The sequence below is a fragment of the Anguilla anguilla genome, chromosome 3 (assembly GCF_013347855.1).
Source record: "Anguilla anguilla isolate fAngAng1 chromosome 3, fAngAng1.pri, whole genome shotgun sequence".
Lineage (NCBI taxonomy): Eukaryota > Metazoa > Chordata > Actinopteri > Anguilliformes > Anguillidae > Anguilla > Anguilla anguilla.
This window is the reverse complement of record NC_049203.1, coordinates 36,699,532-36,707,180: the sequence shown is the minus strand read 5'-3', so window position 1 is coordinate 36,707,180 and position 7,649 is coordinate 36,699,532. Positions and strand designations below refer to the sequence as shown.

The following is a 7,649-nucleotide window of genomic DNA, read 5'->3' as shown; positions in this document are numbered from 1 at the left end:
CAGGCTTGTGGGGCCTCTTATAGCATGCTCTTTGCTCTTTGACCATGAAAAAATTAGCAGTTGGGTGTGGCATTAACACTGTTTTTAAAGGGAAAGAAATGGCACGTTCTGATAGCCAATAATGAAACCAAACTCTCATGACACCCACAGTTAATTAATTCTTATTGAGCGTCTCTTACAAGTGTGCCATAGTTGCACTGAAGCCTGGTGATCACGGCCCATGATGTAACATAAGTGCTGATTTACTGTAGTACAAAATTGTTAGTAACTGGTCAGTTTCATAGGCAAAGTTTAAGAAAGTCTCATGTTTATCATAACTATATATTTTATTTCTGCGTTGTAGTATTAGGTTAAGATCTGGGGTCTCAAACTCCAGTCCTGGAGGGCTGCAGTTTCTGTGATTTACTTTCAATCAGCAGCCAATATAGGCCTGGGAAACAAGGTGCGCAGACTCTTTAGCCAATTAATGACTTAAGCATTTAAGTACAGGAAAACCGCACACATGCTATAGGGTTAGTGAAAGCTGTTTAAAAATAGAGAACCTGTACAAAGGTAACCAAAATTAAGTACCCTATTGGTTTCTTTAGGATCCACCCTTCAATATAAAACATTGTGATTTAACATTTTTTCGTCCTTGTGGGCCACCGTACTATACCGATGAAAAGATACTAATTGCATCTATGTACAATCAACTTTTGCATTTGAGTAAACGGGCTTGCTTACTTCCGGTCAAAGTGTAAGCTAATGGAAGAGAGATGGCTCCCCAAATGAACTGTAAACAGTGTTTATCGATTAACCCAATTACATAAAAAAGTAAATCAGAAAAGCGCTTTAAATTCTATGTGTCGTCATACCTGTGCGATTACGGATGTAGCTAAATGTATTTTAACATACATTTTAATTGGCTATACCCCAGTAGAATGACAGCAGCTATTATCGATCTGGGTCGCGCAATCAAAGGCAATGTAAACATTTGCTACCATTTATAAAACTATTGGTAACACTCTGTAACTAGTTATGTAGAAAAAATGTCCTTGCTATACACCGGGGACAATTGTTTTCTGTACCGGAAAATATGTCGGAAGTTGTCCAGTGCTCGCATTAGCCGCTAAGGGGCCATGTATCAACCACCGGAAGCGAATCAGCCTTTCTAGCAATCTATTCACAGTTGTAACCTAAGTCGCAAGAAGCAAAATAGCTGTTAGTAAAGCGGTTACAATGAAGCGATGTTTCCACAGTTGCAACTCCCCTGTACTTGTGTGATTTCACTATTCGGGTGGTTCCGGGTTTTCGTGGTTTCCCCCCTTCTTTCCAGTCTCGCTTTACTTACTTCCTGCTTATTTCTAGTTTTACTAATTTCTACTAATCCCTACTAATTTATAGATTGTAAAGTACTAACCTCACTAATATACTAACATGTGAATATTACTAATGGACTAACACACACTAGTTTTGGGTTTTTGATAGTTTAGATCACTATACTAATACATTAACCAGTCTCCCCTTTTCCATGCTGCGCTGTAGCTCCGCCCCTTTTCTTTCTAGCCTGCTCTAACGCTGAGTTCTGCAATTGCCTGCACCTGTCTCTTGCTCTGACTGCACCTCTCTCTCTCTGCACGTGTTTTACCTGCTTCACCCAGGCCGTCTATTATCATTGTTGTCTATGTGATTCCAGTCCGCGTTTTGTCAGTCCCCTGTCATTGAATTAGTTTTCCTAATGTTCTTCACCTGGATGTTGTTTGTTACTCCTCCCTCACTCACTTAACCCCTCCTTGATTGTTATCTTCCCCAGTGTATAAATGTCAGTCTTTTCCACCTGTTCAGTGTCAGAACGTTGATCAAATTCATTGTGCCGATTGTTCGTAAGCCTTTGTCTATCGAGATTCCTGTGACACCCCTTTGTACGACTTCGAGTTTGCCTGCCCCTTTTGGTTTTGTTTGCTTCTGGTTTGACCTTCGCTTTGCCTTGACTTCTCTTTTGCCTGTCCCTTTGTACCTTCGCCATTCTGATCTCCTGGTTTTTGACTTTTTGCCTGTTTTTTCACTATTCTTTTGGAAACTCGATTCGGCACCGTACTCTCTCTGATTACCTGGCTTCGAACCTCGGACTGAATAAAGACAACGTTTTTTTGGATTTCCCTGGTCTGCGTGTGGGTCCTTGCACAGAACATCACAGAAGTTGATTTCGATTAATTTAGTTTAATATGTGTGTAACCGATGTGTAAATTTATTTATACCAGTCAAAACAAGGTGAGTGGATGGTACCTCAGTGGCAACAATGCAACCCAGAAACAGAGTCAGGAGTTTAAAATAAGGATTCAAAGGCTTTAATGATTCAAACATACAGTCAGCCTAACAACCACAGGGCCTCTACCACAGCATGGGGCAATGTATTGTGTACAACCCATGCACAAGGGTCCCTGACTAGTGAGCAGGAATATACCTCACCACACACAGTGGAAAAATTAACACCAGTCAAAGCAATTAATTTTGGAAAGCACAGTGTGGAAAGTATATAGTATCTTTCAAGGCACCTACAAGTACACAACTCCCTCTAAGACAATTAATGATAGCTTCCAAAGCACACAATACATGTACAAATTCACAGCACACAGTGTAAAGCCGGACGTGATCACACACGGCCACTCACTAGTCAGGAAACCCCCAGCATAAACATACAATGAACACGCTGCAGGGCTAGCCCCGTTTACTTAAAATAAACACACAACAAAAATAACAACAGAATTAAAATACCCCGCTAACAAACAGGAATACAACAATTCTAAAACCCATGGACAGTTTCAGATATACTCGGAATGTTACGAACCATAATACAATAAAACACTTTACGTGTGGCGCCACTCAGAAGCGAGTGCGAGGGAAGACGAATAATTAGGCTGCCAACTACTTACACGGATCTACCCAAACAGAGGAGATAAACGTGTAGGGTCACTATAGCGAACAGCCAGAATTACATTACTTTAGAACGACTATACAATACCCAAACTCGCACAGGCTTGAACAAAAAAGGATCTCCTTGTGATTCAGGTGTGCTGGGGCTAACTCCTCAGAGGATGCAGGGGCAGGTTCGGTGCAGTGCTCCTCTCGGGGGCAGTGACGCCCCCTACCATCTGTAGAGAGTGTTGCCTGTGCTGGACCTGCAATAGAAACACCCCACCATGGGGCTCCCCCGCCCTGTACCTGAGGGGTCGGGGCCGGAACCCTTCTTTGTTTGGGGTTATAAGACACAGGACAAGGACGCAACAGGTTACGATGCAAGGCCTTTTCTACTCCTTCCCCATGTTCAGGTTTAACCACATAAACAGGTAAGTCTAAATTCAGCTGGCGCACAATGTATGGTACCCTTTCCCAACAGTCTGCAAGCTTACCCCAGTCCTTTGCTTTACGCTGCCTCAACAGGATCCTCTCCCCAGGCAGAAGGGGGGAACTTTGTGGAGCATAGTCATAGGCCTGCTTCTGGTGCTGCCGTGATGCTTCCAGGACTATTGAGGCGTCTCACCCAGTCTGATTGAGGCTCCATAGGATGTGCAGCTGCTGTGCCCAGAGCCAGGTCTAGAGGAAGTCAAGGATGCCATCCAAACAGTAAGTATTAAGGAGTTTAGCCGGTTGAGCTGTGTATGGTATTATTGTACATCAAAAGCAGCTCACTAATGTAATCGGGCTAACGTGATTTGCGGTCTTCGTCTAGTGTGCCCAGGAGTTGCAGGAGTGTACGATTAAACCTTTCAGAGCTGCCATTGCCCTGGGGATGGTAGGGAGTGGTGTGGCTTTTCTTTGCTCCATACAACTGGCACAGCTTTTTGATCACTGCAGATTCAAAATTGGCCCCTTGGTCTGTATGGAAATGTTTAGGGCTGCCAAAGAACCAGATAATATAGTTCCAGAGGGCCTGCACAGTCGTGGTCGCAGTTTGATCACGAGTTGGCACTGCCTATGCGTATTTAGTAAAATGGTCCGTCATCACCAGGACATATTGTTGGCCATTAGCCGAGGGGTGTACTTTTAAAAAATCCATAGTCACTAGTTCAAGGGGGAAGGTAGTTTCTATGGGCACCAGAGGGGCCCTCAGGATAGTTGGCATGATGCACACCACTCTTGGACATCCCTAGCTTGGTTTGCCCAAAAGAACCTGGAGCGGATGAATGCCAGCGTCTTCTCATGGCCGAAGTGGCCTGCTTGTTCATGGCAAGATTCCCAAACTCTCTGCTTGTAGGCGGCTGGCAAGACCAGCTGGTACCGGATCTCCAAGCTCCTTGGCTCCCGTATCTTCCTGTAGAGGACACCCTCCCGAAGAACCAGTTTTTCTTTTTCCTTCAGAATTCGGAGGACTTCAGGGGCTAGGGAGGCTCGCTCAGCAGCAGTAGGGTGGTTAGGTCTCTGCAAGAAATGAAGTACTTTACAGATTATGGTATCCCTTTTGTGCCTGCTTCCAGGTTGCAGCAGTCACTCCTGACCACTGATCTTCACCGACATTGTTCTGGCGGTAGTGTTCCAAATTTCAGTGAGCTGCCTTACCAATTCCCGCACAGACAGCCCTCACCACCTGAGTACTCAGGACGGCTAAGGAGGCTAGGTCGTCTTCATCATCTTCTGGGGGGCCAGACTCTCTCATCGATACTCTGGACAAAGCATCAGCGTTACGGTTCGACTTCCCCGCCCGGAACCTGATCTCATAGTTAAAATTGGCTAGGCGAGCCGCCCAATGCTGTTCCACACTCCCTAAATTAGCAGAAGAGAGGTGAGCCAGAGGGTTGTTATCAGTGAAGACTACAAATCTAGACCCCAGCAAATACTCCTTAAATTTTTCCGTTATGGCCCATTTAATTGCCAAGAACTCAAGCTTAAAGGAGCTGTAGTTTGCATCGTTCTTTTCTGATGGATGCAAACTACGGCTCGCGTAAGCAATAACGCATTCCACCCCATCCTGAACTTGGCCAAGGACAGCCCCCAGACCTCATTTACTAGCATCTGTGTACACTATGAATGGCTGTGAAAAAATCAGCAAAGGTCAAAACGGGCGCTCTCACCAAGGCTTGCTTCAGTTGTTGGAAGGCTGCTTCGCATTCTTAGGTCCATTCCCGGAGTGGTGGGCTTCTGCGGCGACCGCCTTGCATCGGGTGACCGGTGAGTTGTCCATGGAGAGGCATTGCTATTTTGGCAAAGCCTTTAATGAACCAGCGATAGTAGCCTATGAGTCCTAAAAAAGCTCGCAGCTCCCTGACCGTTTGCGGTTGGGGCCAGTCTGCCACTGCCTGTACTCGGTCTTGTGTTAGTGTTATGCCACTTTCTGTCACCATGTGCCCTAGGTACTGGACTGTAGGCTGGAACAAGTGGCACTTTGAGGGCTTCGGTTTCAGGCCCTGCTGCGTCAAGCATTTAAAAACAAGGTCCAAGTTCTGCAGGTGAGAGAAAAAATCATGCGAAAAGACAATTACATCATCCAGATAGCTTAAAAGTGACTGAAAGTTTTGGTCACCGAGGCACGATTCCATGAGCTTTTGAAAAGTTGCAGGGGCATTGCATAACCCAAAAGGCATCCGAGTAAATTCATACAACCCTACAGGTGTGGTGAAGGCGGTTTTTGGTTTATCCTTTGGGTGGACCGGGACTTGCCAGTACCCGCTGGCGAGGTCCAGAGTGGAAAAAAACCTGGCTTTGGACAGCATTGTGAGTGATTCCTCTATGCGAGGGAGAGGGAAGGCGTCCTTTCTGGTGATGTTGTTCAATTTACGGTAGTCTACACAGAAACACAGTAGTGAGCCGTCTTTTTTTTGCACTAAGACTACTGGCGAAGCCCAGGGACTGGTACTATTTGTGATGACCCCTGCTTTCAGCATGCCCTGGATTAAAGTATGTACCTCTTGGTACAAGTTAGGGGGAATTTGGTGGTGGCGCTCCCTCACTGGAGGGACATCCCCTGTGGGGATCTCGTGACAGACTGCATTGGCCTCTCCATAGTCATGATCTGACAATGCGAACACTTCTTGGTGTTCAGCTAGGAAGGCACTTACTTGCTGCAACTGGTCAGAGGTCAAGTTAGCACCTTTGAGGTCCACTGGGATGTTCACCCCCCTTGGTGGTTCAGGCTCCGCTGTCTGCTGCAGGTAGACTTTCACAGTGCCAGGTTGGTCCATGGACAGGTCTACACCTTCTGAAAGAACATCAGCAGGTCGAACTAGTGACAAAACGGCCACCTTTTGGTAGCGTTGCAGATTATACTGAGGCCTCACCAATGTTCCTTACATGAACAGGGACCCTGCCACCTTCTGCACTGCCCACAGAACATGCTACAAGACAGGAGGCCTCCTGGTTGGCCAGGTCATTTAGTGGCTCCACTAGGCCCAGGTATGGTCGTCCTCCTGGACCCCCCTGAACTCTGCCCATCAGCACCATTTTTTGTTTTGGGGGAACAGTAAGGTTTGAAAGGACCCATACGTACCCTACACGGCCATATTCCTGAGCAAAGTGGGCTTCTTGGCTGCATAAGGCCAGGGCCTCCTTCCAGGCTCTCTTACCTAATGGGTTGGCTTGGAGGGGCACCTCTGTTGTAGACACCTCACTCGCGAGCAGAACCTCCCAACAGCGCCGGATGATGTTCATGCCTAGGAGGCCTGGTGTTTGAAAGAGGCAGTGATCTTTAACAACAATGACTCCACATTTGTCAAGTACAGTGGGGCCAATGTTCACATCTACTTCCATGCACCCAACATATGGTATGTGTTGTCCATTTGCTGCCGTTAATTTAAGCCATACTGCGGGGTCTTGGAGTCGGACCCCCTGTTCCCCAAATAGCTTATGGAAAATGCTCTGTGTGATCATTGTCACATGTGAGCCTGTGTCGATAAGGCAGGGAACCACTTTACCTGCTATCTGTATGTTCACAATAGGCGACTCTCCCACCAGGCCTTCTCTGGACACCTCTGAGGTTACGGCACCGCTGCCCCCCACTGCCTGGTCCACAGCAGGGGGGCTTAGAAGTTTAAAGGCTGCTGACTGGTGGGCTGGGACCTCCGTCGTTGGGGGCAGAAGCGCTGGATATGACCCGGGGCTTGGCATTGGTTGCAAATCAACCTCCCCCTGCTGGTGTAGATGGGCGGGGTTGAGTAAACTCACCATCTTGGTCCCAGTGGGAGCGTACAGTGGAAGAGTGCGTCCTCCACAAATTTCTCTCGCCTCGTGACTGATGGTGTCTGGGGCTTCTCCCAACAGCCTCTTGAATTTCCACTCTGAGCTCACTTACGATCCCCTTGGTCAAGTTAGCCATCTGTGAATTGATCTCCTCCGCCAACTCAGCCTTCAGGTTCCGCTTCAGCTGCTGGAGATCTAGGGTTACCGGAGCTGGAGGGGTTGCAGCAGTTCAGGTGGCCATGAAGCAGCTAGGGGATGGGTCGTCCTCCACCTCACTCTGAAATTTGGCCTCTCTCTTTACTGTAGTAAAAGACACTGTGGGGTCAGTTATAACAGGAGTTTTTAGTTCTCTGCATAAGGGGTGGTCCTGGAGCCCCTCCAGAAACTGATCTCTCATGAGTCTGTCTACATTATCCATGTGCACTGGGTCCTTCTGTAGTTTGCAGAACAGTTCTTGTATTCTAAGAGTGAATTCTGAGACTGTTTCAGAGGACTGTTGT

At 47.1% G+C, this 7,649-nt stretch overlaps 1 pseudogene; it reads right to left on the bottom strand.

Moving 5' to 3' along the window:
* Nucleotides 1-3,059: 3,059 nt before the first annotated feature.
* On the bottom strand, nucleotides 3,060-7,137 carry LOC118223194 (annotated as a pseudogene).
* Between the last annotated feature and the right edge of the window lie 512 nt (nucleotides 7,138-7,649).